Below are 25,673 nucleotides of genomic sequence, written 5' to 3'. Positions count from 1 at the left end.
TGGTAGTTATAAAGCAAATTATTTGCATAGCAATGCACATTTCTCCTGGTATCCGATCCCCTTCTGCTTGCACAAGGAGAGCAAAAGACTGATTCTGTTCTGACCTTTCAGTAAATTAGCTTAGCTCACCTCTGTATGTTTGCCTTCCCTGCCACACATACCTGGTTACCTTTCCAATTACCTTCTTTGCTATTCACGTTATTTTCCCTTAAATTGTGTGGCTCCCCAGAACCCTCTGTTGAGCCCATGCTACTTTGTGAAGAGAGATCCTTCTGAAGACAGGTTAGTTCAGAGAAAAAATAAACTTTACTCAGCTGTAGAGCTGGGCTTACCTATTTGAACATGAAATATTTCAAAATATTTTCAGTCCGAGCTGCGCCATCCTTAGGGGAATGGTAAAAAAGCCTCTTTTACTAGCAATTACTTGGGAAACAGGTTTCTGTAACTTCACTGCCAGGACTGATTTTCCTGCATGAAAGTAAGGGGAGAAACAAGGAGAGGGAAGATGAAATGTGTGTGAAGAAAAAAAGGAAAGAGGAAATCCCTTTTTTCCCCAGTATGTAAGGCATGCCATGTTTTATCTCTTTGTGCTGCACTGCTGCCATCAAGAAGTTTATATTTTGAAAGAAGAAAACACTGCCTCTGTGAAGTAGAAAAGATTTCTCATTTTTCTTTGTATTTATAGTCCTGTGTGGAATGCTTCAGGTCAGATTCTTTTTCCTAGTGTATTTTTGACTTGTGCAATTTGCCTGATTTCTTTTGAGCAGGAAGGAAAAGTTTGTGGCAATTAAAAGGCAAATACTATTTGTCCTTTCAGGAAGAATTGCCAGCACCAGTAGCAGGCAGTTCTAGTGGATTGTGCTGTCAAAGGACTCAGCAAATCTGGGATTTAGTGCTTATGCTGCAACAGATTTCTCTGTGACCTTGAACAGATCATTCAGTTTCTCTGTGCTTCAGATCCCCTCTTGTCAAACAGGGATAATGGTGTTTGCCTCCCTGCAAGGCTGCTGTGAGGATAAATGCAATTAAACCATGCAGGATGCCTGGGTGCTATTGAAGTGATGCCACCATGGGAAGGGAACGGAATTAAGCTCGGAATGAATTCTTCTCACAGTTCCATATGTTTGAATTGATGGTTGCCTTGCTGAATTTAAGATTAATAGTGCGTGGCAGAAAATCAGCAAGACTTGTTAGCCCCAAAACTCAGGTGGGTGCAAACAGCCTTGTCTGCCCCTCCTCTGTTTAAGCACAGATGTGATGCTGGTCTTGTTCCCTCGGGAGCTGGGATGGACTGGCACTGTGCAGAGGAGGAAAATGGGAAGAATGAGCTGCAGCATTCCTAAGATGTCTCTCCATTTCCTCTTCTTTCCCCCTGCCCCGAAGCCAGGAAACCACAATTTGCCACAGTTTGGTGGAACTTGCCCATTGCTGTCTGGCAGGATGTTGGTACCAGTAGATCAGTTTAGTGCCTTCAAGGAAAATCATTCTGTAGTGGGACACACCATTTATTCCCAGTATGGAATTGTTTCCTTGCAGAGTGTGGAAAATGACAAGATTTTTTTGCAGAGTTGGAATCCCTAAGGTAGACTCTAAATATAATTACAAGAACATATAAATATATTTATACCATGCTATCAGCGTTTTGGCACCACAAATCTTATTTCCTTGACTGTGAAAATAAATGCTTTAGAAGAGAAATAAATCATTAATTTCTGCTCATGACTCAAGAGTTAAAACACATAGGATATTGGCCTAAAAAACAATTCATCCACTGTCCTCTGACAAACCAATGCAGTGGGACATTTCAAAAGATATTTCATAGAAATATCTGATTTTGCAGAAATCAGGCTTTGCAGAAGGATGGAGATAATGCTTTTATTACAGTTTGGGATTACAGGCAAGAAGGTACTTGCTGAAGCAATATTTTATGCTTTCAGCTGATCCCTTTGCATGTGGGACATGGGCTTTCCAAAGTGATGCTGAGAAATGGATGAACTCTGTTACAAGGTGTGGGGCTTTTTTGTTTGGTTTGGTTTTTCTGTTTTGTGTTTTCAATTGTCCAGAAAGTCAAGTGAAGTCATGTAGAAGGTTCTGTTGTCCTTGCTCAGCATTGATTCCTCCAACCACAATCTAAGGTTGTCTAATTAGTTCTGATAAAATAAAAGTGAATATGACACCAGTGTTAGCACTGAATTGATTCATATTTTGGGACAGATTTTTGTCTGTCTTTGGGAAAGCTGGGATTCACCTTGGTCAAAATTGTGTCTCCTCTTTGTGGATCTGTCTACCTGCAAAATGAAACCTGATTTATCTCCAGAGATTTTGTTTGGAACAGGAGTTTTTCTTTCCAAAGGTGCTGTGAATTCCCAGGTGTGGCTCTGATCTTGCTTGGGAGTCTGTCACCACACAAAATACACACACAGTGGACTGCTGGGTTTATAAATTTAAAGTTTCCCCAAACCAACTTTTTGTTTATTTATCAACTAAAATCATAGGACTCTCACAGGCTGCTTTGAGTCCAGGAACTGTGGCTAAATTAGGTGATATTTAAAGAGAAACCAGAAGAAAAAAAACCAAAAAACAAAACCCAAAGCAGCTCCACAACAAAAGAGAACAGAACTTAAAACCTTAAAAAAACAAAAAACAACCCTGATATTGATTCAAGGATTTGCAAAGAAAAAGAAGCTGCTTTAAGCAGTAATTTGTCGTGATTGATTGGGCTTGCAGCTGGAGATTTGAGTCTCATTTCTCATCTACATTTATCTGGTTTGAACTCAAAGCCTTGGACATCATTCATCCTTTTGTCTTTTAGACTGAAGATGACCCTGCTGTGAGATTAGGTAACAGTAACACAAAAGTTACTGTGATCATCTCTGCCCCAGCTTCATCTTTGAAAAGCAAAACAAATTCAATTAACCTGTGCTCATCTTCTTAAAGACTGTTTCTTTTTGTGCTCTCTGAACCTCTTTCAATTGTTCCTCAACCTCCTGGAAGGGTCAATGCCAGCTGACCAATATCTACAATTATATAGGAAACAGAGCATCAAGGACAGAATGAAAATATCAATAATAGTTTAGTGTAGGTAACTCTAAGAGGTCAATGTGGTTGTTGGTAGGCTGAGCAGGGTACCAGGGTGAAGTGAGAACTGATTCTGTCTGTCCCCAGTAAGTTTTGTGGCACTTAGGGAGTGTTTGATGGCAATAATTCAGCTCTCAAATGCATATTAAATGGGTATTACAACCTAGTAACAGGATTGATACAAGAGCAGATGCTTGTTCAATTTTCAGCAGTATGATTTCTCATTGCCCAGCTCAAGTTTTACACCTATTTAGATACAACAGAAAATTAATTGCCAAATATCATTGTTTCTTACTAGAGTAAGGTGACTATATTATTATTATTATTATTGGTGGTAGTAATAGTAGTGTCCTGCTCAGCAAAATTTTGCAATCCATTTATTGTTTTCAAAAGATCATTTGGAAACTCACTGGTTTCAAAAATTCCAGAGGAATACTGATATTTGGTAAGTGTTCTCCATGGGAATGCTTCCAGAAATCAGATTTAAGTGTGCATTTGTATTTTTTTGTGCATACCACAGCCCTAAATTACCTGCTGATGTAAATGAGGGAAAAATGTTAGGTTAAGCCCACTTATACCAGCAGGAAGTGTGGTCTAGGATTTGCTGTGATGAGCAAAAATATGTGTATATACTGGAGCTCATTTACAAAGCTGGCCCAGCATTGCTGCCCGGGGGTAGGAAAGCATTAATACCACAGCAGGGGTAGGGATGAAATGTTATTTGACCATGCTTGCTCTTTCAAAAAAATCCTCCAGAGGAAAGAGCATAAATTGAACAAATCTATGCATACAGTGTACTTATTTTAGTAGGCAGAATAATCACACAGCTAATTTTGAGTTTTGCATGTTAGTTAGCAAACACCACTGCTCAACAGCTTTAGCCAACAGATAAAACCGTTTGCTTCTAATTTTCCTCATGTTATTTCCAAGATGTTGTGCAAATAAAGATGATGTTTTGTGATTATGTCACAGCACAAAAGCACACCCAGATTTACCAGAATCAATATTTGGGAAATATGATTTTCTTAGCACTGAAAATCAGTGTTACTATTTGAACAAAACTGTAGTTTTGAGAAAAGATATGTGTCATAAGGCAGGCACTTAGATTTTCTGGATGTTTTTTTTTCCCAATTAGAATGAGATATACTGCCCAGTATCTATATCTATAGACATATATATATATATATATAAAACAGGTTTCCAGTTATGCAGCTTTGGCTGGAATATTATTTCTATTTTCTTTGTTTATTGTTTTGAGTTTATTTCTTCAAAATGCATGCCAGCAAGCAGGGATTTTATTTCTGGCTCATCTGCTGGTAAGCACATTGAGCTATTTCCAGTATAAAGAATCTGGATGAGCAGTTGCTCCATGATAGCCAGGTGACTGGGACATCAGCTGCAAAGACTCAGCAGCAGGACTTTTGCTGGATGCCTGTTCAGGAGATCCCAGTGGTTGTGCCATATCTGATTTTGGCCAGTTTCCTGGAAACTTGTGGTGTGTCCATTTCAAACCTCAGCCAACGCACGGCTGCGTCTGCTGCACGCACAGAAGAGAAACGCTCCTGCCTGCAGTGGCATCTAATTTTTTCCTGGTAGGCTGTAAAGTTTTATGGGGCAGAGCTGTGGTACAGCAGCCCAGGGCTCAGCCCGTGGGTGCTGCTGTAATTACTCAGCCCAGAGCCCAGTTTGGGTGTGATTCAGCAGGTGATGGACTGTGGCACTTCAGCTCCACTGCTGGGGTTTTGTTGTTCTCCCCACCTTGCTGACAACTGCTTCGTGGTGTGCAGAGCCTCGGAGAAGCCAGGGTAGGACACAAACTGTTGGGAAGGTAGAATTAGAAAGAAATTATAAATATGACTCTGTAGCCAGAAAGGCTAAGGAAGAAATACAAATAAAAGCACGGTTTGAATAATTAAAAGAAACCGTTCTGGTATGCTAGAACACATTCTTTCCCCCAGTACAACTAAGCTGAGACCCCTCTTCCCAGCCTTATAAGGAAAGGTCTAAAGGACTCTGAGTAACTAAAAATATGCAAAACCAGTGAATTCTATAGGTCACACACAAATATTACTGTATTAGTATACTTAGAAAGATTGGTTAGTGAAGGATTAGAATATTCAATGTATAAGTTATATAAGTAACTGTAAAAGAGAGTTCTCTCTCTTGGTTCTCTTGGCTCTCTTGCTCTTCTCTTGCTACACTTTCTTGGCTCTCTTATTTTCCCTTAGTCTCTCTTGGCCTTCTTGCCTCACACTTTCTACGCTCTTGACTCTCTCTTTTTTCCTGGCTCTCTCACTTCTGTTCTGTCACTCTAGTTCTTAGCAATCTTAAGTCTTGAGCTCATGTATTCATATTTTACCCCCTTTTGTATTGTTCCCTCTGAGCCCGCTTTGAGCTCTATCTGCTGGCTCATAGCAGGCTCTCTCTCTCCCCCACGCCCTGAAATAAACTTCTATCACCTAACTCGACTATAGAGGTCTCTGCTGTGTCCCAGACCGCCACCCCCCGAAAAGTGTCTCTTACAACAAACTCTCCAATCTTCACAACTCTGGTAAATAGGGGAGGTCTTCACCCACCCTCCTTCATCCTGCCCACTCGGTGAGGATCCAGTGGTCAGAATTAGAGCAGGTTCTGTCTCCCAGAGCAGAGGTGTGAGACAGCCCATCTCCTTCCTTTGATTAATGCTAATAGGATTTGTGGCTGTAAAGCACCACGCAGGGAGCTGAGAGTCTGTGCCAACACGATATTTTAAATCTTCTGTTGCTTTATATATCACCTCTCATAAGCAGACAACAGAATTCATTCTGCACAGTAGAAAGAATCTACACCAGCAAGGGGTAAGATTTGATGAAGGTGTCTTCATCAAATTAAAGTAATTTACTGACACATGTAACCATCTCTCTGCACCATGAAATGTGTTAATGATGCAGAGTCTGTCAGCTCTGGGCCGTCAGCTGAAAGAAGGCCCAAGCTGGCAAAGATCAACACTCTTTGCTCTCTGTTGGTTTTACAGGACATGGTGTGGAATTAAATTTTCAAATCCATCCCAGTGCCTGCTGGAGTGTGAGCCTTTATGGTAAGGGCATCAAGCTGGTTTGCTTCCTGCACGTGCTGTCTTAATTGAAATGAAAAGTTTACAATCTGATCCCAAACCCAGTGAGATCCATGGAAGGATGGTTTATTTCAGTGGGCTTTGCATGCATTTCTTGCCAGAGCTTTAATCTGAGTGACCTTGTGATCCAGGGGGTGACTCAGTCCTGACATTAGAGGGTGCTGATGTTGGGATAACCATTCCTATTTTTCTTTAAAAAAACACCAAGGCAATTGATGTGGAGATTATACCATCCTCAGATTCCTGCTCTGCTCTTAACAAGTATAAAACTTTTGTTGAGTGCTCTGGGATTTTCTTGTTTTGTTTTTGGTTTTTTTTCCATTACTAACAGGATACCCTTGAAACAAAATACTATTCAAGAATATTCAAAAAGTTGAATCTGCTGTAGGCATATGCTCAATTAAAAGTAATTTATCATTTTTGACTAGAAAGCTAGGAATTTCCAATTCCTAATTTTTAGACGTTTCATAAATTCCTCCCTACCTTGAACTATCCTTAAATTGTCTTTAATTGCAGAAAAGTAAATTGAAGCTAACAAATATCCCAAGGTCTTGTCATTTCAAAGCCTGGTCTTCCATGTCGGTTGTGATGTGCTACCATTATTCAAGAGGCAGATTAGGCAATCATCTTAATAAAATGTGAATAAGATGAATGCAGAAATATCAGGTGCTGCTGAAGCATACTTCACTAAGCAAAGTATTTGCAGTTACTATTAAGTAAGACATAAGTCAGTAGAGTACCTGAACAGAAGGTGCTGTATGTTGTTGTTCCAAGAAAATTTGGAGTAATTCCCTTTGTTATTAAAATGGATGGCTTCTTCTATATCTAAGTGCTCCTTTCTCCTCTGCCCTGTAGTAAATGCCATCAAATTTATAGTGGTATGCCAAATTACTTGGCCATCCAGGATATATTTACTGTGAAGATGTGTGATAGTAAAGGAAGAGGAAATTTGACCTGTGGGGTTTTTTTTCCCCTTTCCCTTTTTTTCCTTTGACATGTACTTCTTTCTGGATAGAGCCCATAACTGAGTGGGAAAGATTGAGTGAGTCTGCAAGATTTCCATTTCACTCCTCTTTGGGAAGTAAGCACATTGGGTAATTCTTCCAGACCAGAGTTATTGTTCCCTTACAGCTGTTAGTGACTATTGTGGTGGTGTGGGGTAGTCACAAATCCAGCAGCTGCCACCCTCAGAAGGACTGTCATTCCTGCCTTCTGAAATTTGGGGTTTTCAGCCTAAAGGAGGGAAATGCCTGCAGTCTCCCAGTTCCTTGTGTTCTGGTGGGATTTTGAAGTATAGCGTGGTATGAATCCTTCAGTGAGATGTTCTGCCAGCCTGCCTTTGCTAACAGGCAAGGAAAGCAAGACAGCCCTTAAAACACCTCCAAGAGCAGAGTGTGTTTCGTGGGTGTCTGGCAGTGAGTGAAGCCCCACAGCCAGAGAAGGTGTCATCTGCAGCAAATCCATCTCCACAATGACAGCAGGCAGGCAGACAGCTGTCTGCCTCGTCTCTGTTTTGTTCAGAGATGCCATTCTGTGAAGGCAAGGGAATTTTTCTCTCCCTGTCTCTATTTTTAGTTGAAAACAGGTGTTAAAAGACATGGTTAACTCCATTTTTCTGTCCATTTTCCTTAGGCATATTGCTTTTAACTTGGATTAAAATCCTAGAAATGCAGCCTGTCAGTGTGACTGTTTACTTGTATTTTAAAGGACAGAGACAAATCCAGCCCTGGTTCACACTGACTTGAATTAACTGTTTTGTTAATCTGGATTTAAAAAGAAAAGGGCTTGTTTTCATACCTTCTGTCTAGGAATCTCTATAGCCTTTACTTTTTTTGTTGTTTGTGGGGTTTTTAAATTTTTTTTTTTTATTTTAATGCCAATAAAAAAGTAGCATCTAAGACTTACCAAAATACTGCATATTTGGCTAGGTGACATTAGCTGATTTTGCTTGGTTTTTTTTTGGTTTTGGGTTTTTTTCCTGTTTCTTTTGGGGTGCTTATTTGTTTGTTTTTATGTCAGGTGAAATATTGCAAACATATTAATTATCTTCTCTGCATGGTTTCAAATTTATGAATCATAAATTAATACCACAGGGTATTCCTAAACCACAGCTGGGTAGTGCTGAGGGTGCAGCCCCACCCATGATAAAAAGACAAGGAAAGCTCAGAAAAGTTGTTCAGATTTACTTCATGAGAGCTAAGAAATAACATCCTTGTACTCATTTCTTCTCTGTTTCACCTCTTCCAGCACTCTTCATACCAAAGTCTGGGCTTTGTGGTTAAACAAAACACTTGTATTGAACCAACTTACAAATAATTTTTAAGGATTTAGATCAAATTTCAATTGTAGTTATACCCAGTTGCACCCAAAGAGCCTTCATGTAAAACACCTTTTATTTGTTGAAAGAAATTCAGCATTACTCAAGGTTTTCATATGAGACTAATGTTTGCCTGGCTCATATGAAAATAGTTTTCTGGTTTGGACTCTTGGGGTTGAAAGGGGGAGCTTCCTTCCCTCTCTCCCCCTGTCCACACGTTTAGGGCAGGTGGGTCACCTTCTGTTACAGCCACTCAGCTCCAGGATTCTTCTGACAAAATTGTTGGGAGGGGAAAAAAAGGGCTCTGAGACCAGAGCAGCTTTTCAGATTTATTTCTGGATTTGCTGAGAAGTTGCTGGTCAGCATAAATGGTTGAGAGCCTTATTTCAGAAAACAGAAGAGATGAGGAGCAGAGTGTTCAGAGTGCACTGGGGTAGGTCAGTGGGTACAATAACACTGCTCTGTACTCCTGCCAGCAATCTGCAGTGGATTTGTCTCTCAGCCACAATGTCTGTCACTGGTAGCGCTGCCCTCTCCCTTCCTTTGCATCCTCCTGCTCCCCATTCACCTCCTGTGAGGCAGCTACAGGACTGACAGTGACATTAATATATGATAACGATACGTTACATGTCACCTCTGAGATCTGACCACTAAATGTGTTAAACTGCTCGCACAGAACCAGCAGGGCGTTGAAATTTCCCTTGGAATTTGATTTTTTTTTTTAATTTTTTTTAAATTTTTTTTTGTCTGTTAGTTCTCCAAAGTGCTTCCAGCCTCTCCATACTCAAGTGTGGCTCTTGACTTGAAATACTTTATTCACAGCTTTGTGCAGCAGCACAACTCAGCTCCTGGAATGGGTTCAGCAGGCAGACACTAAAAGGGCTGCAGGAATTCTCCTGCTGGGCTTGTTAAGTGTAGGGAGAGATGAATTTGGGGTACATTTAGTGACTTCTACCTGTATGGGGATTTTAGGGAAGATAGAACCACAATTCACAGTGGTGCAGAGGTGATGGGCAATGGGTTCAAGTTTGAAACAAGGGGTTCAGACAGGATATAAGCAGAAAATGTTTCCTCATGAGGGCAAAGGTGCCTGGAGCAGTTATGCAGTCTCCAGCACTGGAATATTTCAAGATCAGAATTATTAAAGCTCTGAATGACCTGATCTGACCATATGGCTGCCCTTGGCCTCAGTGGGAGATTGAACTAGAGATAGCCAATCTGAATTATCCTATAAATCACTTTTTGCTAACAGAAAATAGAAGTAAATTTATGCAGTCAGCTTTGATTAAAAGAAGGAGATCAGGAATTAATTGATGGATGCCAAATAAGAGATAAAGCTTTATTGTTTAAATTGATTTTTCTGCCAATATTTGGACAACTGCAACAAGCAATTACGATGAGACAGAATAAACTTTTGTGAGCAGTGCCTGCCTGAAAGGCTAGGTAAAATCTTCCTCAGTCTGCGGTCCCTGCAAAAGTTCTGTCATTTCTGACCTTTCCCACAGTGTTTCTGCTTTCACCTCCTGCACTTCTCTGTGTGCCTTTGACACTTGAGGAATGGAACTTGCTTATTTGAACTTAATGCAGTCTCTGTGGAGTGTGAGTCAGGAAAGGTTGCAGAAGGGCAGCTGTACAACAGTAGATGGCACAACAGCTTGATAGACTTTCACCTCTCAGGACCTCCCTCCCCAGAGATTCTTATTTTTTCTCTTTCATTGCTAACAAGACTTATTTGGAATTATATTTAAGAGCAGAGGAGAAATATGTTAATCTCATGTAATCCTCATTCCACTTTCTATAGCAGAGATGAGGGGAGGAATGCTGGCTGAATAATGGGTGCTTTAGATCAGGATTCAGTTTGTAGATAAAACTTTTTCAAACTGGGAAATGCTTCAAAAGTTAAGTTTTTTCTCTTTGAAACCTGACCTTCCTCTGCTTAACTGGTCAAGCTATAGGAGAGCAGTGCAAGTAACTCAGTGTTACGATGTTATTACTTAATTTAGGTTTAATTATAAATCAATAAAGAGCTTTTACTACTATGTAGAAAATCTAGTGGGTCTTGTGCCATTAAATGTTGCTAATGACTCTTAACTCTTCAAAAAGGAAAAAAACCTGCTCTGTGCAAAAGTGAATTTGATATTCAAAATAAAATAGGAAACCTTTGTGTAATGGACAGCTGTGTATCATTTTCCAATGTATTCATTCTTGCAAGCATGGACCTCTGAATACAGATACAAACTCTGATTTGGATTTCTGATATAGAATATGTTTTTTGTTAAAATGTCTTTAAAAAAAGACACATGGAGGAGAGAGAGGAAATGGTGAAACCAGTTAATTTGGTGCACATATTTAATGCAGTCAATGAAAACATATTTAATCTTTAACTTTTAACAGAGGTTTTTTGTTGACTCTCAATCTGAATTTATCTAAAAGAGTGTTTGGGAGAAATGGTTCCATATCAATATTTTCTGGGGTGTTTAACAACAGTGTTGTGCTCAACAGGAGGGAGCAGCGTATTTTACTGTCTTTTTTTAATGGTGACCTCTTCCAGGCCTGAGGTTTTTGAGTGCTCCTACACTTAAAAAAACAACAAAACAAATAACAGGACCAAAGAAGGCACTAATATTAGCAAGATTACAGTCTGCCTCTTTAAACTCCTTTAAGAAGAGGACTGGGTTAGTCAGTTGTGCCTCACATAATGAGGCAAACAAATCATTAAATGATTTCATGGAATCAGCCTTTGAAGGGAAGGGTGAGAGAGATCAGTTTAATTTTGCTGAATTACCCTCTTACAAAAGTTACAAAAAGTGTACAAAAAGGTGGAGTGGAGCAGGAGCTGCTGTAAATCTGTGTTTGCTTTGAAGTGGCTGGAGCTGCAGCACTGCAGTTGGAACATTGCTCACAAAATCCATTTCAGTACAGTGGCTACTCTGTTTCCATGTGAGAATAAGAACATTTCAGGTGTTTTCAATGGTGTTTTCAATGGTCTGGTGAATCTTAATGTGCATTTCTGTGGTGTGCCTAACCTCACACATCCCCTTAGTGTGTGTTCTCCTGTAGAAACCATGTAAACTGTGTCCCTTTCCCCTCCCCTTTTTTGTCTAATGACTTTGCAAATCTATATTTTTTTAATCCTTTTTCTACCTGTGGATGCTTTCTGAGATGTGCACATGGCAGCTGTTCTCCACCCTTAGCTTGATGGATTTGTATCTCTGCAAACGATGCCCTCCCTTTTTGAGTGCCTGGGGGTAACCCAATAGTACAAAGATACCAGGTTTCTCTAAATAAAAGGAAATAAACTCAAATCCTATAAATTCAGTGCTAGATCTGGTGTGTGCAGGTGGAAAATGTGCAGGTATGTGTCTCAGTTGTATAAAAACAATGTTACTGAGAGTGTTAGGAATTAACACTGATGTTAAAAAGGAGAGCTTTTATGTGGCATGATCAATGTGTTCACTGTGCTTCAGATTGTGACTTTATTCTGAGTTTTACAGATCCCCTGACCCCACTGGAATATAATTTTTAGCTTTTCAGAGGAGAGTGAAAAAGGAGGCTTTCAGACTGTTGAATTATTTGTTTATTTTTTACTCTCTTTTCAGTGTGTGAGGGGCACATGTTTTTCAGTGCCCTCTTTCCTTTTATTCCCAACATTGTAATTTTTTATTTTACACACACACACACACACACACGGAGTAGCTGCTAATTTCAGCACTTCACCTCACATGTTTGTCATCTTGTAGCAGTAATTTGTTTTGTAGGGGTGGAAGCTGAGCTGGAGAAAGACATGACACGCTGACACCGCTTTGTTTGATCCCTGCAGGGCGGTGTGATGGAAGGACACGCAGCCTGCTCGCATTGGAGGAGTGCCAGGAGCAGAACATCCTTTCCTTATATCTCTTGGCAGGGGGAACAGTCAGTCAGATATAGGCCCTGCTTCAAACACTTGATTTTTTTATTTTTGTTTTGTTTGAGATGGGATTTGTTTTGCATAATCACCGATGTTATTTGAAATCTGCCAAAGACATCAAATTTTATCAGCTGTTAGCTTCAAGGTCAGTAGTTCTGCATTGCATATGTGAACTTGAAAACAGCTTGGTTGGATTTTTGACTCCTGGCCCCTTGCTTTGTCTTGTGTTTACAGACAGAGGTTAAAATCTTTGGTCTGTAAAGCCTTCCCAAGCAAAATGAGCTAACTGCACCCCTGTAAAACCTTAAAAATGCACTTGGCAGAGCATGTCATGTCCAGGCCATTCAGAGGAGAGACTGTTTAGAATGTGTTCCAGCCAGGCTGGGGTTTTTTTGCTAAGAAATGATGCTAAGCATGCCTTTCAGAGCTTGCCTTTGAGCCACAGGTGTTTGGTAGGTGGCCTCTTGTGGCAGGTCAGAGCCAGAGGGATTTCTGAGTTTCCTGCTGCTGGGAGTTATTGGCGTCATCCCTGCTTTCTAGGTAGGGGGAATTTACAGCTTTGAGCTAGGGGATGTGGAGGATGACTCTGGAAGAGCATGGGGTGCCAAGGGTGGGATAAAAGGGAGCTTGTGAGCATGGCTGAGTGCTTCTCTTGCCAGTGATACCTGGGAGTTCTTCACTTCTGAGCAGCACCAAGCCCTCACTGAAACAGAAAGGGCCGTCTCCACATTGATTCTCAATATATAAATCTCTGCTCCTCAGTTAATTAAATGTTGTTAATGAATCAATAACCCCCTTGGATCCTACCTAATGTGATTTTAGTCACATGAGCTGAACAATTGTTTTCCTTGCAGCAGTCACTTTCATTTTGGTCTCTGCATTTTTACAGAGTGATGGGACTCCGAGTTGCTCAGTGCTCTTTTGATGGCTCTGTTTGCAGTTTTGTACAGTGAACATCCCCCAAAAAAGTCAGAGGATGCTAGATTTTGAAAGATAAATTAGACTATTGAGCTTTTAGTGATAGGAAAACTTGTACAGAATAGGAACAGTAGGTGTCTGCAAACAAATCCACTTTTCCCCCCATTTTTTCTCTCATGGGAGGGGATCTTTGGATCTTTCTTTCAATTCAATTTCCTAAAGCCATAGAATGTCCTGAGTTGGAAGGGACCCACAAGGATCATCAGAGTCCAACTCCTGGCCTTGCACTGACATATTTTTTTAACTTTAAATTGCATTTTGGAATGAAAAAATTTATTCACAAAAATGCCTTCAACCCTTGTCCCCCCGCCCAGTGGGGAATTTTGAACAGCTGAGTTTGCCATGAGGTTCTGTTTTTATGCTATTTTTAACTATTTTACTCTAAATTTTGTGTGCAGTCTGGCACTGCTGATGTAAACTAAAATTATGGCCCCATTCAGTTAAAGGCTGTAAGTTTGTTTTAGGCTTGACTTAAATCACAAAGTCTATGCAGGGCTGTGGTGGGAACAGTTCTCTTGCACGTTTTCATATTGATATTCCTTTGTGTACTCAAATCAATTCTTCAGTAAATCAAAATTAGCCTAAAATTTGGAGTAGTGTTTAGGCATTCACAGCAGTTATAAAATTAGCACAATAAATATATTTCCAAGTGAAAAATAGTGCAAATTCCTATTGATCAAAATAACTTTTCTGTTTTTTTCCATTTGAGCTGAGTGACTCCCATAAATGTTACCCACTGAGATTAACACATAGCTGTACGTCAATGCTTTCCTCTCTTCAGCAGATGAAATCAAAGATCTGCTGAATTTTTAGTGGTGTTTTTCTTAAAGACTTTAAAATCACAGTGCCAATGGTGAACCTCAGATTTGTTACTGTCATGTCTTCTGATTTTCAAGCTTTGGGGGCTGAAAACGAGATTCCTACATGGTCTGTACATGAGGAGAAAGAAAAATACTGACTTTGGTGAGGCCTCCACAGAACACCTGAGTTGTGTTCAGTGCTGTTCATCTGTGCCAGCCTGCTTAACCTGGGGGTGGGACACACTCTTGCAAAAAGGGCACAGGGCTTGCAACCAATCCCTCGTGGCCAGCTGGCTGCCCTGCTGTGCTCCCTGGGCTCCATCCCTCTCTTCCACTTGTGTCACTGAGAAAATTCCCTGGGACTTGGGCTTTTGGGATCAACCCCATTGTGTGGAGCTCTTTCTCATTCTTGTGCAGAATTTACCTGGAAGAGATGGGTGTCCTGAGCCACTTAAAAATTTGAAAAGTATTTTTGTGGGGGTTTGTTTGGTTCATCTTGGGTTTGTTTGTTTTGTTTTTTTTTTTGTCGATTGGCTGCGGTTTTTAGTTCCAACAACCATTGGTAAGTGGGAATATTTAGATTCAAAAGGGGGTTAATTTCCCTTTTGAGAGTGGATTACAAAAGATCTGCTCTGAATGCACAAAGAATCATCCCTGGTCACAGGAGGGGCAAAACTGAAGCACAGACTGAATTTCAGAGGTTTCATGCAAGCTCTTGTGAAATGTCCCAGGGCAAAGAGTCCATGCTGGTGTGATGCTACATAAATCTATATTTGGGTATGCAAACCACCAGTGATGGCAGGAATAATACACTCAAGGAATTATTTGCTATATTAATCAGTCATAATTCAGTCTAAGGTACGGTAAGAGAAATGTTTTACCAGTGTAAAATTGCTTATTCAGTAGCACTTTAACTGTGTGAGAAGATGTTTCCTAGCACTATTTAGATTTCTTTCTATACCTTGAAGTGCTTCTTTAAAATCCTTCTGAAAATACTTTGTGTCTCTTGGGGTTATTTTGGTTTTGGTGTTTTTGGTTTGTTGTTTGTTTTGGAGGTTTGGTTTTATTTTTTTTAGGGGCAGTTGAGACAATAGGAAAAAGTCTCTTAAAAGTGTCTTATCTTAAAAAACCTTGTCTTAAAAGTATCTTAAAAAACCTTATCTTAAAAGTATCTTAAAAAAACCTTATCTTAAAAGTATCTTAAAAAAACCTTATCTTAAAAGTATCTTAAAAAAATCTTATCTTAAAAAATATCTTAAAAAAAATCTTATCTATCTTAAAAAATATCTTAATTCTTGCTTTAATTAAATCACTGGCCAGTGGTTCTGGGTGACAATGAAGCCAAATCCCTGTGTCATGACTTTCAAATGTCAGTGCCTGCTGCTGTGGCTTGTAGAGACAAACAATTTCTTGATGCACAAAAATTCTTCTGGGATGCAGTGAACTTTGCTGTTGTAAATTTAAAAGGGTTTAAATTTGCATGGAAAGATATTTATAAGATGCCCTATTCCAAAAATGTTCAGAGACTAAAACTGCCAAAGGAGACTTATTAAAGTAACTTAAACTGAACCAAAGTCTTTCATTGCCCTATCTAGAGAAAAGAATGAATGTGCTCTTTGAGCTGAACAAAAAATGCAGAAATATCTAATTTATGGAAAGGGAGAGTCTGGGTTCAATTGACCTCGTATACTGGCATGTGAGTGACATCAAAGCACACAATATTGCTTTTTTAATTTTTAATATCTGTAAATTAATTCAAGAGCCAAAAAAAATTGCCATAGAAGCTTTGGGGAGGTAGGTGATTGACAATGGGCAGCTAGAGGGAAAAATGTAAATATAAGATGCCCAAGACTTCTCTTTTGATTGCACAGCACGCACTTGTGTTGTCTGTGCAGTTCGCCAGGGATGCACATTCCCTCTGGTGTCCCTGACTGTGCCATGGTGCCACCCACACTTAAACAGGCTCTTGTGCTGCCTCATGCAAGGGGAAGGGCACTGCCCAATCCTGCAATTAAAATCCTCCTCTTTCAATTCCTGAGCCAAGCTGCTGCTTGCTTTTGGCTGTGCAGCTTCTCAGTGTGGGGACTTTCAGTCACGGTTAACAGGGTGCACGTTTTCCTCCGCTCCCCATTTCCCCACATTCTCCTCTCTTTGCTCAGTTACTCTCCTCTCCTCCAGGAGTTCTGCTTGGAAGTATTTCTGTGATTTGTCCCAACCCTTCCCTTTCCCCACACATTACTGCAGGCTGCCAAATGAGCTAGCTGCAAAGGGAAGCATATGGAAAAACTCGTGGAAACATGGGGAATAACCTGCAGGCCACAGCTCTGACAGCAGTACCAACATCTCCTGCTAGGAAGGAACTGTTGTCACTGGGGAGTGATCAGCTTTGGCTCCAGTGCTAGGGATAAATGAAATTCTCTCAGCAGTGACCAGGATCTGAGCACATGCAGGTGTCATTTTTTGCTGCTTTGTTTAGCTGAACTCAGCAAAACGCCTGCCTGTAATTCACAGATCTGCAAGCTTAGTGCACCACAAACTGAAGGAATTGGAAGAATTTCGAGATTGTTCTAAAACTGCAGCCCTCCCTAATTAAAAATGTGTTTCAGAAAATTGTCCTTGGAATAGCCAATTTGAGATAGAACCCAGGTAACCATGGTAAATGCAGGAGTTAGAAAACTTAAAAGACATGTCCAAAGTCCTTATTTCCATATTTCCTCTTTTTTTTTTTTTTTTTTTTTGTTTATTTATTTGCTTGTTTGTTTCAGGTGGAATATAAATACCTGGCTTGTGGCAATCCCAGTTCTAGAAAGTCATGCATTCTGCAGGGTGTTTAAATCAAAATCAATCCCTCTGTCCTCAAATTTGGTGTGTTCCAGGTTTATTTCCCCCTTCTCTTCAACTGAGGTGGTCATTTAGAGAACACAGAAAGTGATGAAAATGGGATTCATTACAGCTGAGTGTCAGCTGGGTTTTATTGATGTTTTTTCCCAATCTTTGTCAGTTTTCCTTTGTTTCACTTTTTGATGGGAACAAAGATGCCCCTGATGTGACTTTTGCATGATAGCTTCAAACATGTCTTTTCCATGACTGCATAAAGCCTTGCATATGGTTTTCTATGCCTCTGTTTTTTCATTAAAAGTTGATAAACCAGAAATAGGATTTCCAAGGTTATCTTCAGCTATTAACCTAATTTAAAAGTTAGGAAAATCTCTGGGAAACACTATTACAGGTACTCTGTCTGCAAGGTAAATTTACTGAAAAAGCTGAATGGTCATTGTTTTGCAAAGGATCTATTAATATTTTTTTTTTTCTTCTTGATAAACAGATGGTAGAAAAAGCCCCAATTTAAAATGCTTTTTTTTTAATTTTTTATAATGGAGAGTGCTGTAGCAGTGTTGGAGTCTATAACTCATCAATTGGTGGGTAATCAATGAACATCTTGTAGTTAATTTTATCTAGATTTGCTCCACGAGCTCCTAATTTTTTCATAAAAGAAACATTTTAGTGCCTAAGAATTTTTTTGAGATCCATCTTAAACTAGTAATTTGGGACCCCTCACCACCTCTCCTGTAGTTTGTGTAGCATCTCTTTTTTACTTTGGAACTTCAGTTTAAAAAGGACTTGTCTCTGAATTGACCAGCTTAAAAGCTATTAAGGAATTTGCTTTAGCAAAGGATGTATTTGGAATCAACCCCAAATAAGTTTACAGCTTAGTGCTCCTCTAGCCATGATTTTAAATGGAAGGTAATGCACTAAAATAGAAGTGGAAATCATCAAGAGACTTCATGAGTGTTGTACCTGCAGGAACTCAGTTGACTGGGGGTGTGGGGAGTGGAAAAATGGTGTCAAAAGGGAGCAGAAGAAAATGTCTAATGTGCCAGTGATGATGGGAACATATACTTAGCTGTTCAAAAAAGAGACAGCTTTAGTTGTTTCACTGCAAAGTTCAGACTTTGGAGATAGGTGAAAGAAATGGGTAAAGCCCAGTTTTCCAAGAGAAAACAGAGAAGTCAAATTTGGCTGGCAGCGAGAATTCCACGGAGCTCAGTTCTCTGGCCTTGTCTGTTTCCAGCCAACATCAATGACCTGGATGTGGGAAATAAACTAATTGAATCTGCTGATGCCACAAAATCAAAAATTGAGGTCACTTCTGAACAGCAGGTAAAATTCAGAACTGATTTAGGTCTGTTCTTTAAGGGGTCTCAAAGAAAGCAAATGAAGAAATTGCATGTCTACAAGTGGAATGCAATACACATTTGGCTTCAAAATAAATTCATGACTATGAATTAATGGGATTGAACTCGAGTGGGAGAAAATTGAAAATGACTTTGAGGTAATAGCTCATGCAAGGTGCTGTCAGGCCATGTGGCAGGGTGCATCCCTTAGAATGTCAAAGAGAAGATCCCTTAGAAATTTTTAGCATTTAAATAAGAGCCTCAAGAGAATGAGCAAAGCTTCAGCAGTTCAGTGGTGAGTGCAGTGCCATGGATAACCTTTTATTTGCTGGAAAGACTCTGTGCTGCTGTTAGACAGCGGGGTGTTTCAGAACCTTAAGAATAAACAGTCCAGATGTTAATGGGGAGAGAAAAAGCCTCTTGTACTTTGCTCTCTGGGTGTCCCATCAACACAATCACCTTTGCCTTTGAGTTAATTGTCACGTTACAAGTATTCTGCCCCTACTGCTTCAGTCAGAAATACAGAGCAGAGTATTATTGTTCTATGAAGTAGAAGTTGCCTTCAGGTGCTGGTGTGATCCTGGTGGTTTGTTCTAAGGTCAGAAATGCCCCAAGATAATCTATTAGTTAAACACTTATTTCTTATTTCCCTTTTTGTTTTCTTGTCCAGTGATATTTACTGCAGTGGCCATTATGATCACAGAAGAGACAAACTGTCCCTTTCACCTTCTTGGGGTATATCAGAGATGAAATCTCCTTTCCATTCTGTTCCTTTACACATTTCTGGTTTCTTTTGTGAGCATGGGTGGCTGGAGCTTCAGGAAGTGCTGCAGGAGAGGTTCACCAGTGTATTGTGAATTGTGGCAATTTCTGTTCCTGTCTCTGAGATAACCATGAGATAGAAAAATGAAGTTTTGTCAACTGCAGTAACTGCAACAGCTAGAGCACTACTGGAAGAGCTGTGAAATGCTGTTTTGTGGCTCCTCAACCTGAGTTTGTTCCATTTGATGAGCTCCTGCTGTTTTGCTGAAGCCTGTGGTGACATCATGACCTTTCATCGTGATGTGAAAACATCTGTGATGGAACAGAAAATAATTCTGTTCCAGTCCTTGTGATCACCCTGCCTGCTTTGTGCAGTGCTCTCCCCACCCTGTGTTGATCACACCTGCAGCTTCATCTCACAAAACACTTCTTGTTTTGCTGCCCAGGTCAAATGGTAGTGGAAGCATCAGCAAATAGTCTATCTCTCTTTCTGATGATCACCTCTTCTCGCTAGTGAAGAGTGTTATTCCTGCTCAGCCTGCAGGGTTTCTGACCTTCCTGTTGCTCTGGGCTGATGTAGGGTCAGGCTTGCCCAGGGTCCCTGTCCCAAGGGCTCTGCAAGGACCAAGACACAGCTGCTGACCATCCTTTGTGTTGGGGAGTATACAGGTCAAATTCAAATGTCACAGATCCCTAAGAAAGGAGGGAATCGATATCTGTCATATCCTCTACAATCTGCCAGCAATGCACTTTGTAAGCTGCTGGGTGCTTTATCAAAGATTCTATGGTGTTGTGAAAGTTACTTGTGAATTTTCAGCATTGTTCTTTGTTTTTGTTTTTCCCTGCTCAGCGCTTCAGAAGCAAATATTTCAACTGGAGCTTTTAGCAGCAGGAACATCGTGTTCCTCACAAGCCCAGATCCCTCTCATCTGAGCAGCTCAGGTTCAAGTTTCGCATGCAGTGTTCATCTCTTATCACGGTGAATAGAATCAGGTGTTCGTGCTGCTGATGGACAACTCAGGCATGTCTGTTTTGAAGTAAATCCTGCGAGATCAAAGACATCTAGAATAAGTAACAGGCTCTTAAACTATGGTAATTAATTAACCCTTTGGGATATGGCAGGGCTATCAGTAATTGCCTGTGGCAAGCACAAATAATTGGAGCTGTTGCTCTGAAGTCTCAGAGTTGAACCTTGGTTCCAGTTGGTGGCTCAGGTCTCCTCTTTAATATGCATCAGAATAATACATTCCATTTCAGAAGCCTTTGCAGAATATCCTTTCCAGTTCTTAACTGCTTGTTTTATTTTAACCTCAGCTATGGAAAGGGCTTCATCCCTATTTCCTGAAATTATCTTATGCTTCATCACTGTTTATATGATAGTTTTAGCCTTTAATTGAATTTTAAATGCCAGTGGCTCCATGTGATCTGATCTCCAATATAGTGTGTTGCAATCTTTAAAGTGCAACCCAGTCTCACAGAAATGAGGGGAAATTCTAATTTAAAAAACGGACAAATATCTTGTTTTCAGCTGGAAGTATGAAACTCAGTTATGTAGAGGAGGTGATCAAACTCTGAGCACATCAGAGAAAAGCTCACAGTTTTTGTCTGGTCTTTGCCAAAGGTATGCCTCTATATGATGATTATTTTCTGTTTCCCCTCCATCTCCAAGTATTTCTTTCTATTTGGATAGGCAAATCCAGAAGCTGAGTGGCTTTCCATCTCCATAGTGAGTAGTGTATAATTTAATCCAAGTTTGTGTGCGCCACTTGATAAGAGCAGCTCATCAGCCATCTCTGATACATGATTTGTGAACTTTTATCTGTCTAGTCATATTTTGTTAATTTTTCCTTGGGATATATGTCATGTTTGTTGGTAATAGGGGAATGATAAGAGGGAAGGCCTATCTTTGCAAGCCTGTCCCTGCTTCTCTCTGTTTATTTGCAGTATTGCACTTGGGGAAACTCTCCCTTGGAGCAATGAGGGAGAGGTGCAGCAGGGAATGTGAAGCTCCATGGATCTAACCAGAAACATCCCACATCTTCAAAAGTAAAAAAAATTCAAATCCACCCAGAAACAGGGTGGAAAACTGAGTGTGCTGATTACCACCGAGGGAATAAGGCTTGACAAATTTTCCTGTTGAGTCAGTACATGGCACAGCCTTATGGTGATATAACTTCAAGCTGCTTTGTTCTGAAATGGACTCTGAATGCAATTATTTTACAAGTTCCTTTCAACTGCTGCATCTTCCATGACTTCAGGGAGTGAATTTTGTTGGCACAGCAAGAGTGAGATGGGTACTGCAGCCAGCCTCCCCTGCACAGTCCCTTCCCTGCCCCAGGGCACAAGGAATAAGTGGATTTTCTGTTTATTTTCTTTGAGATGGATTGTGAGTTTGAAATGGGCTGCTGGGACAGTGAAGTGTGAGCATGCAATAACACTTCCACAGAGAAGAGTATTAACTTTTCCAGGAAGCCAAGAGCTTTTTGGTTTTTTTTTCCATTAAAATTTCTTGGTTTTCCCAGTTTGCTTTCTTTGGCTGCTGACACTGCTGTGTTTATTGTATCCATTAAGCACAAGGGGAAGCTCAGCTGGTGATTGTTAATATTCTAAAATATCCCCATCCATCACTCCTCTTCTGAGACTGATGCACCAAGCAGGAGTCAGTGATTGTTTCTATCTTGCAGGTGATTATGCTCTAAAATACCAGTCACATCTAAATTTCTGTAGCCCTGTGTCTGTGGATTGTTACTCTTTTTTCTTACACTAAAATGTGCCATGCCCAGAGGTGTGACATTTACATTTTGAAAGCAAATTGATGCTTCAGCTGCATGCTAAGATTAATGTACTTCTTGCATTGTAATCTGCTTTTTAATTCCCCTTGGAACAGCTGCAAATGCTGTTTTGTTTTTGTTCTAGAGCCAGTAGGAGCAAAGTCATTGCAAATCTTCTTGGGTTACTGTTAAGGAATGTTACTTGCAAAGAATACTTAGAAGTATTCATAAAAAGAAAAAAAGATGAGAGATGTTAGTTTAAAGGAGTAGATTGTGAGTGTATAAGCAGTAATTCAGATTCAGTGCTGGGTATAAATGTATTCCTTTCTAACCTTATGGGAAGTGCATAAATTCCCTTTAAAATACACCAGCATTGCGAGGTGAAAGATGCATGCAGCTCAGTATTTCCTTCTGGGAGAAGGCTTTCCATTAAAGTGGGAATTCTTAGGTCTCTGTCCTATGCCTGCACATCTGGAAGTGAAAAAAATTCTGTATCTGAAGTACAAAACACACCCTAGAATTTGGGTTTTCTTTCGACTTGGAGAGCTCTGAATTCTGAGGTTCTGGGCTGACAAAAGCTGCCCTTTGTCCTCAAGAAGGATCCAAACAGAATGATTTTCAAACAGAAATCAAGGACTGATCTACAGAAAGTCTCTTACACCGTGTTAATGACCTGAGGAGAGGCAGAAACTGCAGTAAAACCTGTGTGTCTAAGAAAGCTGGGCAGGCACACTCCAAGGTGGGCTGGTGACCCAGTATCACCTGTGCTTTGTTCTCCCCTGGCATCACGGGAAGCTGCTCTTTAATCAGGATTCAGGCCACAGAGTGCATGGTAAATTCTGCTAATACATTACAGCAGTGCTTTAACTCTCGCAGAGTGTGAGGTTCTGCGAGCCTTGCAGAATGATTTTCAGGTCTGAGGAATCATTAAAGTAGGCTTTAAGCCTGTGTTATTTGCTTTCTGTTGTATTTTCTTTCATTTGTTGGTGGTTGTGTTGTTTGTGTTGTTTTGAGTGTTGTGGTTTTTTTTTTTCCCTGTAATTTTTCCTTGGAATTACAGAACCAGTGTGAGGATGGGTTTATGTGCAGAAAGTGAGAATGGCCTGCCTGAGTGATCTTCTCTCCATGAAAAAGAGATACCATGCTGCTCCAAGTGATCCTTGGAAAAATTGTTGGGAAACTCTCTTTCCAGGCTAAAAATCAATGTAGTGGTGCCACCTCTCCCCCAGCCTCTCCTCCAATTGTGCCTACTCTGACGTAATCTGTGAGAACACTTTGGGAAAAATCTCATATTCTGCCTTGCCTTTGAATCCTAAAATAAGCTCCATTTCTTGCTTTGCTTCATGACAAGGAAGAAAACTTTTAATTATGGATGGTTTTCTCTTTCTTTTTCCATATTGGATTAATGCAACAATATAAAATCATAAAAGTCACAAGACAAGGGTGGAGGCTTTGGGGTTAGGTATAAATTCACTTTTTCATGTAATCTACTCTTCTATAAAAGTATATTTAAATACAAAACCCTGTACTTCTGTCAGTATTCTTTGAGAGTGTGTTTTAATCTGTATCTTATCTTGGATATCTTAGAAGATAAGGTTTATGGCATGTCATAGCATCAGAATAAAATGGAATTCAGTGGTGTCAGAAAGGTAGCTTAACTTTATTTTTATATTTGTTATTTTATCCTAACAAAGATGTTCAGGTGCTAAAGTACAAATCCTGTTGTCAAAACCTGACTAAGGGAGAAAAGGCTTCGGAATGCACTTGTTTAGTTGTGTCTTGTTGTCAGTGAGGGAAGGTGACTAAAGGCAAACAGAGATTCACATCAGATGCTTCAGCCGTGGATTTGTGGCCAAATTTCCAAATGCTGCTGTGCAGCAAAAGGATTTAATTTGTAGCCAAATGCTTATTTGTCTTCCTAAATAATTTTTTTTTCCTGTTTGAGTGTATCTGATGAAAGTGCAGGGACCTGAGAAATCATCTTCTATTTTATCATTAGAAGTCAAAGGAAAATACAAAGAAAATTATTTCTGTCTAAGTGTTAAGGGGGAAAAGCTCCCCAACACTGGGAACTCTTCAACGCTGAGGAATTTGAGAAAATATTTTTATTAAGTTAATAACTGCAGAAACTACTCATAAGGATCAGAAACGTTGATTCACAGCAGGTATTTTTTTCCACATCCCATTTTCTTCTGGAGTCCACACAGAATAATTGTTGCCTATTATTATTGTAAACCAAAATGGAAAGTATTATTATTAGTATTAGTACTGTAAATTAAAACAGAACTAGAGTGCAAGTTACCTGATTTATAATTAATTATTGTGTCTAATCAGGCAAAAAGAGGTCCCAGCTCAAGAAAAGTCCAGACCATTCCTGAGGCCATTTTCAGCTTAGTAAGGAACCTCTGGATTTTAATCAGCAGCAAAATAATATTCACTATTAAGACTTGTAAATTTTCTTGTTTGGAGAAAACAAAGGGAAACTGCCAGCATGGAAAAAATTCTCTGTAGATATTTTGTTGCAGATAAAAAATGGTAAAATTGTGTTTCCTAATTTTGAATTTCTCTAAAATTAAAATAAATTTAAAAAGAAAATTATATTAGCAATCCACTGCATACATGACATGCATTTCTTTACTGTGTTGCTTTCGAGGGCATAATAAATGATTGGACCAATACTGCTCCACAATTGTAAAGCTCATCTTTCAGTGCAGCCACCTCCAGGTGAATGTAATCATTTCACTCCGTCTGAATAGCTGCAGAATGTTTAATGGGAATTGGTCTTCTTGTCATCAGCTTTCAATTTGAAGGGCTCTTAAATCTGAAAAAGCCAGCAGTTTGCAAATTGATTTGGATGAGCCAGCTCGAAGTCAGTAGTTAGGAAATATTTATTTGATAGTTTTGGCAGCTTAGCTTTACCTGCAATTTCATTTCCTGTTCCATCCTGGGCTGTTCCAATAGTCTGCTCCACTGGTCCAACTGGTACTGGAGCATTCAGAAACCTGCTTTAACCTGGAGATTGATTTTGGTATCCCTTGCTGTATTAATTTCAGATTGTTTTCCATGAGCCTAAATACTTCAGATTTGTATTTTATTTTTTTTTTCCTACCGTGGTGTAAAATTGGTTCCCTCCCCACTGCTGTCTTCTGTGACATTATCACAGATACATTTAAGATTATGATTTAAAACATAACTGTCTCCTTCAGACAGCTTGACTGTAGGATAAAAACAGTTTACTGAGCGCTATTTACTTCATTAGAGTGTGCTGTTCCTCAGCTAATGAAGTGAGCTGGCAAGAAGTATTTTATATTTAAGGTAAGGTGGTTGCTAAGACCAACACAGACATTGACATCAGCTCAAATTAGGTTTTGAAGAAGGAAGTCATCATCTCTGGAAAGCTTCTGCCTGCAGCCTTCCCTCCTGCAGGAGGTCACACAGAGACAAGTGCCTCATTTTTTAGAGGGCTGGTAATATTATGATCACTGATAATGTTTCTTGTTAGCTGAGATAAAATCAGGTTTTTGGCCTTGGGATGAACTGAGTTTGAAATTCAATCCTGATAAGCAGAGAGCTTTCCTGTGAGGCAGAGTGGGAGTAACTGTGGGATGCTCAGAGGTGCAATGTTTTCCCCTGATGTTGTTGCTTGTATTTGATACTATTTATAATGCCACTTGTATCTCTGAATTCAATCTGTGATATGAATTAATCATTACTGACCTAGATATGTTACTCTAGCATTCACTGCTGTGGATATACCAGTTAAAAATTTCAGG

At 39.8% G+C, this 25,673-nt stretch overlaps 1 long non-coding RNA gene across 2 annotated transcripts in view; it reads left to right on the top strand.

Annotated features, from left to right (window-relative positions):
- Positions 1–25,673, top strand: part of LOC148184960 (uncharacterized) — a 46,451-nt gene that overhangs the window by 13,954 nt on the left and 6,824 nt on the right. The window contains exon 4 of one of the 2 annotated variants that reach the window (XR_015771883.1): positions 6,092–6,106. The exons of the other annotated variant lie outside the window; for it this stretch is intronic. This is a non-coding gene — a long non-coding RNA (uncharacterized LOC148184960). Of the gene's footprint in view, positions 1–6,091; positions 6,107–25,673 lie in introns of those variants that run through there. 2 annotated transcript variants of the gene reach the window in all.

The sequence above is a fragment of the Pseudopodoces humilis genome, chromosome 2, assembly GCF_049639895.1.
Source record: "Pseudopodoces humilis isolate 2021_Gansu_Grassland_sample_001 chromosome 2, ASM4963989v1, whole genome shotgun sequence".
Lineage (NCBI taxonomy): Eukaryota > Metazoa > Chordata > Aves > Passeriformes > Paridae > Pseudopodoces > Pseudopodoces humilis.
Note: the sequence above shows the minus strand (reverse complement) of the source record. Positions and strands in the feature narration are given on the sequence as shown.